Here is a 12,328-nt window from a genome sequence, read left to right as displayed (position 1 = left end):
TTGGCGAAAATGAAAATGATACTTATCTCCTACGTATCTCTTCCGTGCGGTAATAAGATTAAGTGGCGAGATATGTTATAGGCTCTCGCGGATGGTGCGTGCGTTCGAGAGGGACCGCATTCCCCGGATTAAGGCGCGTATAGTTTGATGTAAATTTAAGGTAGCTCACGGGAGGGATCCTCGTCGCGTTTCTTTCTTCCCCTTTTTCCTTAGCAGAAACATCGCGACACGGTATATGACTTAAATCAGATTTAAATCCCCGGCGTAGAGATGCGCGTCGTCTCTTTGCTTTTGCCTCCGCGTAAGGCGGACGAGCTTCGCTTTTGTACTTAATTTTTACAATGTTGTAGGATTGGCGGCAAGTAATGCTGGTTGGTATAAAAGTCATAAAACTCTCACGTATACGAATAGATAAACCGCAGCAATGCGCGAGCGTATACTGCAGATTATTTATTACGTGTTAATTATATTTTTGATCTTTATATTATTAATTTATGTGATTGAAATAATAAATATAATAATATTATTGATTTAATTAAAAATTGAAAAATTATTAAAAAATTATAGAAATTGTAAATGTAAAAATATTTTTGATTAAAATGATATTTTTTCCAATGTCAAAAATTTTTATTTATGCAATAAAATAAATGTAATAAAAATAATCTTTGTTATATACTAATTAATTATTTATTATGGCATTGGCATTTGAAACATTGCATTTGCGCGATAGATTTTTCGTGATGATTCGATAGAATCGAACAACTCGATATATTTAGAGATTAAACGGTGATATTCCTAAAGCGTTCAGCCTTGAATTCTTTGGAGAATACACGACAAGTATTTATCCTACGATAGGGGCTTAAGTCTGATTTAAGTCACGTGTATCACGTCTCGCCGTGGCCGTCGAAAAAAAGAAGGCCGCCGATGAGGGCTGCTTGAAATTTACAGCAAACCGTACTCTCTTTAATCCGATAACTCGCAACGCGCGCAGCTCGACGCTACGTTATGATTGGCTAAATTAATAATGGAGTTTCAATGTCGGGTTACCCATCAGCCGTATCTCACCTTTACAATTACCGCACACGTGCCCGCTTTTAAAATGCGACAACGGATAAAAGCGATATTTTGGAGAACCGTGAGACAATTCAAACTGCTTATAATTAGAAGATGTTATGCGATTAGGTGTTATTTGTATAGTTATTTTCCTTTATTCTTAGAAAAAACATAAACTGTAGAAAATACATAAAAAATAAATATAAAAGGTCAGTCTTTCTCTATCTTCGAGATGAAATAATTCAACTCACAATTTAGCTCGCAATTCTCTCATACAAGAGATCAAAAGAGATGGCAAACGAATATCAGCTCTTAATAAAAAAATTTTTTTTTTTTTTTTGAAGAAAATTATTTTTGTGCAGAATCGAAGATTTTCCTCAATTTCATATATATATAATATTTCTAGTTACTCATTTCATTTTCTTTCGAAAGAGACATATGGCTATAGAATAGATTATGAAACCCAGCTTTTACCAATTTTGCCCGTTTTTAGGAAATATAAATACAAAATAAAATTTAAATAAAACGATAAATAAAAGAAAAATATTTCGTCTATAAATAATCGCATATTGCTAAGAGCGACTTGAAATAAAACGCGATTTCAGAGTTGATTCATGATCTTCAGTAATAAATTATTTTTTTGCGCGAGGAGGATTATTGAGAATCTTTGAGGAGTGGCATAATGAGCCAGGTATAGTGTCACTGGATTAGATTCTAAAATATGCAATGAATGTGATAATGTATAATTGTATATAGCACGATTCCGTTGATGGTCGAAATCAATGACGACAGTGGCATTATAAAAATAATTTTTTCTTTCTTTGGATTTGATATGGAAATTAAAACATTGTAAAATAAATAGCATAAATTTAATATCATTTTTTGGATAAATTAAAATAAAATTTTTTATAATCAAATATTTATTACAGACGTAGGAAACTGAAACTCAATTAATAGTGGAATTAAAATATAATATATGTACATAGGATTCAGCAAATATATGAAAAATGTAAACAATTTAAAAGATATAAAATGGTCAAATTTTTATATCATTTTGAATTTTTAATCTATAATTTATAGATGATAATTTTATTTTTGTTTTTGAAACTATATTCTTTTATATATTCTTTTATATATGTTATATTCTTGCATCTTCTTAAAGGATTTGGAGAGTAATTTAACTATTTATTCCTCTGTAATCTTTGATAATAAATTATTATTTTATGTGAGGATTATTGAGAGTCAAAGAATCATTTGCATAACTAAGTAGATATAATATCATTGAATTATTAAATTTGTGAGATTTAACATCATGCTTGACGGTTCGACAGATGATTAATTCGAGAGTGCATGATGAAAGTGCAATTCATTGTTTTTTTTCGAATATGATTATACATATAAGTTAATTTATATATAGTAATTTATATAGTAATTTATACAGCAATTTATAGAGTAATTTATATTATATATGTATATATATATATATATATATATATATATATATATATATATATATTCTGGAACATATTTCAGAAATATGAATAATATATGCCAATATTATTACAAATGCAAGCTAGATCAAATAACTATCAGTTAATATGATAAGATAATGTGAAGAAATTAGTATTTTAAGAAATTACTATTTTATTAGTAATTACAATTTAATAAAATACATTTATAATAATGCAAATATATCATACCGAATTTTATCTTTCTCAAATAATTAAATATTTGAGAGTTATTATTACATTTTAATTACATTCTTAATGGTTTCATGTTATAATTATATCACTTTCGAGAATTAGGATAATTATTTGAATTATATATAATAATAATTATTTGTTTTCGGCATTGAGTGTCGCAACAAATCGTTCGCTATTCTTCATAGCGTGAATACATATGTTCGCAAAGTGTAAGGAATTCATGGGAATAATGAAATTGCACGTGTAATGTCCGATTATCACAACTGATATGCCAAGGTTACAATTTAAAACGAGGAAGTTGCGTCTGGATTGCAGCCCAGAATGCAGCGCTGCCGTCTCGTCCCACGGTGCAGTGAATTTCTGACGCCGGTATGCACCTAATAAATTAGTCACGTGGGAGCGACGAGAAAAGGGTACCGTGCTACCGGCGTGCAAGAATGTGCATCATGCCGTGGATGCATCTCATTTTTATAATGCGGCGGCGGTGGCGGCGGCTTCGTAGAGCGACGATACTTTCCGTAATTGACCCAAGCCAAGTCAGCGTTACCTTCGCGTTGCTACCTTCAATTATTGTCTATCAGTGTTCGCATGAATTTTGAAATATTAATTTTTATTTTTTTGTTTTTGCATTTTTCACTTTTTTTTATTTACGAAGAACAACACATCAAAGTGCAGAACATTAAGTATGTATGTGACACATGTCAAAATATTGACAAAAACATGAAAATTTTGTCGACTGTTTTACTATTTCTTTTGAATATCTGTGCAAAATCTAAGCACAATTCTGTTAACGGACTGTTTGGAAATTATTTAAGTTTAAAATTATTATTGATTCGTATGGAAAATCGTATATTGTAGCACTTATTGGTAAATTCGACAAGGAAAAAGCATTACCAACGAAATAAAAATTTACACATATATTAAGAAAACTCTAATCTTTGCGCAAAACTTGATTTAGATTTATTTATTCGTTTAACTCTTTTTTTCTGCAAATTACACGTTTTTTTTTTTGTTTTTTATAATTGATTTCAGGGATATTCACAATAAAAAATTTTATCATAAATTAGGAAAAACATTAATTACAATTAGTTTCTTTTACGAAGACGTCAGAAGCTATATTATTTTGTGATATTAATTGTTTTTATAATCCGGATTTATTTATTTGATTTTTCAAATAGTATAAACGTAAGAAATATGTTTCTTTTTAAAATTTTGACAGTTTTTTTGCTACTATTGTAGCCAAAACATCCTTAAGGTACTGTATAGAATATTGAAGATTTTTCTCTGTAAAATAAGAGAAGTTCTGCTTATAAAATATTAAGGATCAAAGAAGATGTGTACATACGTTCTTTATCTATTAAATTTTTCTAAAGTTTTAAAATGGGAGAAACAAAAATTCTTTACGCTATTATTGATGAAAGAAAATATGATATAATATCATAAATATGCATTATGAAATTATATATATAAAATGTCAAAGATTATATAGATGGGATTTTTGCCTCAATAATTTATAGGACAAAATGACTAGCGAGAAAAAATTAACGATGCTACCACCCGGATGCGGAGATCCGACATGTGTAAATCGAATGGTGCAAAACAGTTCGCGTGGTTTATGTCCTATTGAGAGTGAACAGATTTAAAAACACATCTCTCCCGCCCCGCTCTTCTACGATTTATTCAATCCGCGACACCGTATATAAAGTGCGGAAGCTCTCTGTCCGCCTGGCCAAAAACATTTTCGTGCCGCCGTCATAATTCAGACGGACGCGAGGTGGCCCCCTTCCGATGTCCGCCTTTAATTGCATTTCTCTCGTGCTAAAGTCAGAAAAAGATACCGTCCGACTTAATTCGGCATACGCGCAATGGGCCCAGCAACGAGACGGGTTGGGCCGTGACGGGCCCCGGGAATAGGACTGCCATGCCGCCGCTCGCGGCGCGCCGAGAGATGATTCGCTCGTCGATTTATTACTTTTAATTAGTATTAAATTCAATCCTGACCGCGTCTCGCTGTAGGTGGCGCGTTTACATCATGTAATTCGTGTCTTCCGTTATGGTCATTTTGCCCGTGGCATGCCCACGCATTATCAAAATGACCGCCCGAGTCGCTCTGCCGGACTCATTACATCGCCGTCACGATGCGCTCCTTCGTATTGGAAAATTTTGATTAATGTCAGCGATGAATAAATTCTGTGAATTTATTCATTTGCTTATATACGCATGAAATTATATATATGTATGCGTACATATGCGTGTATATTTTTTCTCTTCATATAAAATTGTGTATATACATTAAAATTAAATGATACGAGATACTGATAAAAAAGTAATTGATATTATAATATTGCATATAATTTTTTTTTCTAACAATATTATACATTTTATATTAATTGACTAATTGACTAATTGTTATTATGAGCGACCCCTAATGTCGTGCGGGAATAAACTTTTAACATGATTAGGCTTCAGTCGAAAGACGAGCGCGAAAGACGAAGAAGGCACGTCCTCGCCTGCAACCTCCTCCGAAGAAACGAATGGGATGCCTATGGTGATATTTATTTAACTACCGCACTAAGTCAGCACCCCCTGCGGCGGTATATTTCGAGGACGCGATTTTGCCGTAATTGCAGTAAAAAGCGACCTTTCATTTCGGGGCCCGCGGGACGGATGCTGCTCGCGCGAGCAGCGGGGGCAGAACTGGCCGCGCGGGCAGTTTGCGAAATAAAGGACTCGGGGCCTGTTAAAATCGCGCGAATCTTTTATTTTTCGCCATTTCGCGCGGACGTTGTCGTGCTCTTTTATCCTCAACCCTAATATTCCGAATTATGATACAGGGATGATGAGTCTCTTTAATCTCTCCCGATTCGCGATGTTAACCATTCGACCACTGCAAATCTTTTATTATGCGTCTTATAAGAAATATCTAATAGCTATCAGCATAAATGCGTTCACCTATAGACTTTGCAGCTTCATGATTTTACAGACTATTAAACATCGTGAAAAAATTATCTTGCCAACACGCACTTTTTATATATACCATGATGTAATTAATTTGCTTCTCATTCCCTAAAGAGTTATCTTGCGAATTAAAAACACTTTAGGAATTTGTAATCTTTTTGTTGTATCTTTGCTGAATATTAATGCTCTTTTTTCTTATCAGGGCTTCTTAAAATTTGCAATTCTAGGTAGAAATATATTTTATATTAACTATATATTTTATATAAATTCTTTACATATGCATGTAGGGCTAAAAGTAGCTTTTAGCTGAATATTTTATTTATATATATTTAGATATATATAATTTAAAAATAAGTTTGTGATTATTTAACAATAAATCATTATTTATAACAATAAAATGGAAGAAACAAAATATCTAAAAATTTACTAAATATGATAATTGTATGCACGGAAAGTTTTATTATATCAAAAGTTTTGCAATACGATATAATTTTTGCATATTACAATATAATTGTGTAATATTATTTTATAATATATTTGGAATTTATTTTAAAATTCTTGACATACACGCGAACTTTTTTATACATGGTTTGTCAGTCATTATTAAATCGCTAAACGATAATAGCCGCGGATCAACAATGATCGAGAGTGACTGGAAGAAAGGAGGAGTGTGAAGAGTAGCGGGCAATTAAAGAGAACAGAAGGGAACAACTGGCTGGTCATGTAAATGATTTCGGGCCTTTCGCGGGGCATTAGGTACACACTCCGCCGACTAATTATTAGGGCCCATTACATATTATTTAAAAAAGAAGGCGTTCGGGGTCCTCTCCCTCCCTCTTCTCTCATTATAATGGGCTGCAGGTGTTAGGGCCCGCTGTACGATGGCCGTATTCATCCTTCGCGCTTCTCGAAAAGTGCCGCTATTATAATGCGTGGGTCGCGTACGGCAGGGAGAAAAAGCAGGACGCGTAAAAGGAACAACGGATCCCGAGAATCCGCGCCCGGACAGAAAAGACCGAGCCTCGCGAGCTGTTGGCTCTCTTCCGCTAATACTGACGTGAGGTAACAATGCTCGCCAGCGAGAAAAAACACTCTTTGTGCAACTCATCGAGCAACAAAGGGCCATGCACGAAACGTGTAAACGGTCTGGGAAGAGGTACGTAGCTCGATACGCAACTCGATTTCTTAACGACTCTTAGCGGCCGGCGACACCGCGAAATTGCGAATTCCAAGAACGCTTTCGTACGTAACGAGTAATAAACATTTTATATAAGACCTGACGAGGGTCTCTAAGTCAGGTCGAATGTTTTATCAAGTTTTATAATTTTTTATAAAATCTTGTTTTTCAGTTACTTTTCAGCGAAATTTACGTGAATCAGCTCTAGACGAAAATCTATTAAAGTCCACTTAAAATTATCGAAATATATCTCGTAATTTATGTAATGTCTTTTTGTGTGTATCTAACATTCATAAATTAGATGTCTCGACACTTTTGATAAGGAATGATCCGTTTATGCAGCATCTTACAAAATGATCCAACGAAGAGTGACAATAAGAATTCGGGAGAAATGCGGGAGATGCATCCTCGCGATGCACACAAGGCTAGTTGTAATATCGTACACGCCTGTCTTTTTCGCGATCTCCTTTTTGCTCGCGTCCCTCGCTGCATGATCGGAGCAACAACCAGTCCTCGTGTGTCCGACAAAATTTACGACGGAGCCTCGCGCACCACGCGGGCTTTATTTTAATACGTCAGGCAGGACCCTTTTCTCTCTCTCTCTCTCTCTCTCTCTCTCTCTCTCTCTCTCTCTTTTTTTTTTTTTTCGGGCCGGGACGCGCCGTCCCGCTGCGCCAAAAATCTTAAATATTCATAATTAAATATGCTAATGAGCGGGCGACTTCGACGGCAAAATGATTATCAAATTGCACAATGGTCCGACTTGAAATATCACGACAGCCGACTGGCATCCGTCCGAAAACACGTGAGTGCGTTTTGACTTTGCGACTCTCGGCTGCATAATTAATGAGAGGACGACGATCCTTGCATCGAGATTCTTACGGAAATCGCATGTGTGTTTTCGCATCGTGAATTCCATTCCATCCTGAATTTATGCGTGAGATGAATTTGTCGCTCAACAAGATTATCGCGGAGCTATATTATTCGATCTAATTATATTCTGTAATCGCGAAGACATGGAAGATAATGCATCCTTTTAAATGAACCAAGACTTGATAATTAAAATTTGCTAGTTGATGCATCTTAGGAAGAGGTCATCTTCTTCTATAAATAATTGATCAATAATCCAACCAATACGAAATAATAAATTTCAACGATCCATAAAGAATATGATCTCTCTTATTACATATTATTGATCATCAAAGTACCATCTGCAGCATCAACCGTCACTCAAAACAGTATCAATTAATTACCATAATTACCAAATTAAGCCGGGAATTAAAACTCCACGTAAGTCATTAATAACACCCGTCGGACCCATCAATAATTCTAATCACCGCGCGTTTCGCGTCATCAATCTTAATTACAATTCCACCGTTTAATCGGCCAACATGCCGCGCTGCCTAAAAGCGTTAAAAAAGCGTTATCGCGCTCTTTTGACTTCTTTTCTCGATTTGAAAAAATTCTTTTTGTCCCATGCACTACTAAGATTTTGAAATTTTAAACACAAAGAAATTAAAAAGACATATCTTAAATATCTATCAATATCAATATCTATACCTATACTATCTATCTATATCTATACTTAAACAATATATATATATATATATATATATATTATGTATTCTTGCACATATATACTATTCAACTATATAGCTGAAAGAAATAGGATAGATCTTAGCATTTTTATATCTAATATATATGTATGTAATTTTAACTTCTATAATATATATGTATATAATTTTTGCCTTCTATAATACATTTCTATTTACCTCATCTATATTTCATTGGTTTTAGCGATCTACTTTGTTATTACTATTAAAATGTCTGTGATTGATTGTGTTACTTTAGAGGATAAGGAAGGAAGGAAGGAAGGAGGTAAAACGGGCAATGCACCGTCCCGCTGCGATAGCAAACGCATGCACGCGTGCGTGCGAGCGAACGAGTGAGCGAATGCACCGGAGAATATAGCGTACCGAGTGCACGGCCACAAATCTACAGATCAGTGGTTGGTAGCCGGCGCAAGTAAGCATTCTAAAACATAATGTCAGTAATTAATTGTCTGCCAAGGAATGATGCGGCTATCTCACGCGACCGTACGCGAGGCCCTTCGTGGTTCTCGTCACGCTTTCTTATCCTCCTACTCCTTTTATCCTGTTTCTCCTCCTTAAACTTTTTCTTCTTCCTTTTTTTCGTCCATCAAAATTTTCCTCTCATAATTGGCTCATGAGGAATTGTCTCGAAATGTTTTACTCTAAAATATTAGATATTCACGATTAAGATAAAACTTTCTGTATTATTCCTGAATTCTCAATTTTAATAACTAAATAAAAATGTAATAAATATTTGCATACATTTAAAACATAAAATTTTAGTGATTAAAATGCATAAAATAGATTTATCAACGAATATGGTATTTGAAAAGATGAATGATAAAAAGATAAAATATCTTTCTGACCAACGTTCGTTTCGTGGAGCAATGTATTTTTATTTTTGTCCAAACACAATCTTTTCCGAACCAACAAATCCTGCATAAAGGTATAGAGATATCTTTACATCCGTGTATTTTCAAATACTCCAAAATTTCCAATCTTAGATTCTCCTAGTTTGAAAGTCCAGAAAACTTAAAAGTTTGAAATTTACAATCCTTAAGACCTACGGAATCGCCGAACTTTGCTACCTTTTAACTTTGTCATCTTCGAACTGTTTTGATCTCACCTGGCAGTTGAGTCTATTTGAAAAATCACTCGACTCTTCATATTACATTGTTCGCGTTAATGCAACTGCATCAAGAAAATATATCCATGCATAATTCGTGCGAAAATTGTTACTACTACTACTGCTTCTAAAAATGGAAAAGTTACGTGATCAATAGCTTGGCTCCTCGTCTGTGACGTGTGTCGAAAACGCGCGACATCCACAATAAATTAATGCAAACTTGATTCCGGCTACAATCTATTGACTATTGTGAAAGGTTTACGATGAAAGTAGCGGTGGACACTCGTCCTTATTGAGAAAAAACGCAGGGAAATCATCCGACGCCGCAGTTTTTATATTCCCGCAGTGTATCAATAACAAGCATCGACAATTATTAAGCGGCACATTGTTCGCGTTTGATACGCGCATTGTCTCGTCCGGTGATACTTGAATTTCATCGAAGATAGAATATGAATAATAATTCCTATAAATGGTTTGCGGGATTGTTTGAATGGTTATAAATAAATCACGCACGATAGAATTAATATGAATGTAAAACTCTGAGAAGTCACACAAAAGAGTTATATGCAGATATTTTTTTATCGGAAAATATTGAGATATAAAGAAAGTTGGATTAAATGTTTGAAAGTGTCAAAGATCGATATAAAAAAAGGAATTAAATTGAATAAATAAAAATTTATATATTGAAGCACATGCATATAGCAAATGTATTTTAATTTTGTGTTGACGTTGTCGTTACCATCGCGATGCGAAAGTTTCAACAGGAAGCACGTTATTATTCGTGGATTAGTGAAACAGTACACAAACGGTGCCTGATACTAATTGCGACAAAGCGCGAGGTCGTCACAACGGCGGAGCATAAATCAATTTAGGCGCGTGTGTATTTTTGTTGTTAACATAGCACGTGATAACGAAAAGACTGTCGTGTCGACACTTTTTGCTGATAAAAAATGCTGCTGTAAATTAAAACAAAAGGTAATATGTAGAAGATAAATTTATAGCTTATTGACGATTAAGAATAATTTGAAAATTAAACATTTGCAAAATGTCTATAATCTAGAGTAAATCACGTAGACACATAAAAAATTTTTTTTTTTTTTAGTTGAATTACATATGATATATGATTACTTTTAAAACAGATACATTAAAAAATTTCTCGTATATCTACAGCCATTTAAAAATGGTGAAATATATAAAAAGTAAAATAAAATTGTCTGCTTTTATAGACATTTCTTATGTATTAAATAATATACAAGATAATATTTTTTCAAGAATATTGTAAAATTAAATATCACGATTCAAATAGTCGCGAAATATTCCAGCTACTAATCGCGCAAGTTACGTAGATGCGAAGTTTAATTACATATTATTACTGAAATACTCGCGAGACGAGGGAGATTAAGAATGACATCAAATGTTAAGGTGGAGTGCGGTCGCGTAAAATTATTAAGCGTTATGCAAATTAGTCGCGCGCCGCTTAAAACATAATTTAATCCTTTCCTCGCGTATTAATCTCCAGCATAACCGTCTTCGACGAAATACACATTAATTTCCTCGGTACCTCTCGGCGCGAGCGGCGACTTTTGTCCGCGCCGAAGGTATTCATTTATAAGGCAGGCCATTACTTACTTTGTAAGTAGTACCAACGGTATTTTATTCGCGACGGAGCGAAAAAAGGAAGGATACTACACGCCCGTCGAAAGAAAAATCGAAGGCCGCGCGAGTGTGTCCGATGAAGAGAACAATCGCGATCACGCCGCACTGATAAAGACACGGTGAAGCTGCATTTACAATAATAATATAGCCCATGTAAAAGAAGAATTACGAACGTGACACCAAAGACCTGTGGATCCGACAACTTATATCAAGAATTTCTTTAATTTTTTTTTACTTACGATGTTATCTCTTCATTTTATGATCTTTTACTTTTCGCGAAGAATCATATTTCTTCTAGTTAATCCTTAATTTCGAAAGTAACATAAGTCAGATTTCAAATATCTCGTTAAAATGATATATTGAGATGTACACATATTTTTCAAATAATCATATTTCTAGATTTTGTTTATTTATCTTATTTAAATTAATTGTTCAATTATTTCGTAGTTGTATTATTAAGAGTATACTCTTTTAAGTATACAGGTTGAATTTGAAAACCAGATGAAAATTTTTATGAAAAAGAGAGGAAAAGAGAAAGAACTTTGAAATTTCTATAAACTCAAAATAATTAGAATAATAGCTTGGTTTTTTCGCATATAAAATCTGGTTATGATGATAGCTACTATTTTATTTTTCATTCTTAATAATCACATAAAATTGGCTCAAAAAAGAATGCTGATGCAAAAGGGTCATTCCATCGACGGACGTTCTGTTCTTTTGTTAGTTCCATCTATTTTTTTTTTTATCCTCATAATGATCCTTCCAGTGTGTGACCGACACGAGAATCTTCATATGCAAGACTAAATTCTTGGACCAGAAATACCCGAACGATTCTCATAGCGTTGAAAAGCATCATCTTTGTGATATCTTCGTGGCATATTTCTTTTAAAACAGGATTCGAAACATTTTGCCATCTTTGTCGGGGCTAACGAAATTATCTCTCTTTGTCACTATTGCATCCGATCACATTGCATTCTTTTTCATTTTTTTGTTTGTTTGAATATATTTAATTAAATTTCTTACGTATCTCTGATTTTTCTGTCTCTTTCTCTTCTTGTTTAAT

The 12,328-nt window shown here is 33.9% G+C and overlaps 1 long non-coding RNA gene across 1 annotated transcript in view; it reads left to right on the top strand.

Moving 5' to 3' along the window:
• The window catches only part of LOC126850939 (uncharacterized), a 323,126-nt gene extending 312,868 nt beyond the window's left edge, over positions 1 to 10,258 (top strand). Inside the window, exon 4 of the long non-coding RNA XR_007687614.1 lies at positions 8,743 to 10,258. This is a non-coding gene — a long non-coding RNA (uncharacterized LOC126850939). The remainder of the gene's footprint in view (positions 1 to 8,742) is intronic.
• Positions 10,259 to 12,328: the final 2,070 nt, after the last annotated feature.

The sequence above is a fragment of the Cataglyphis hispanica genome, chromosome 1 (genome assembly GCF_021464435.1).
Source record: "Cataglyphis hispanica isolate Lineage 1 chromosome 1, ULB_Chis1_1.0, whole genome shotgun sequence".
Taxonomy (NCBI): domain Eukaryota; kingdom Metazoa; phylum Arthropoda; class Insecta; order Hymenoptera; family Formicidae; genus Cataglyphis; species Cataglyphis hispanica.
The sequence above is the reverse complement of the archived record's forward strand: the minus strand, read 5'-3'. Positions and strand labels throughout refer to the sequence as shown.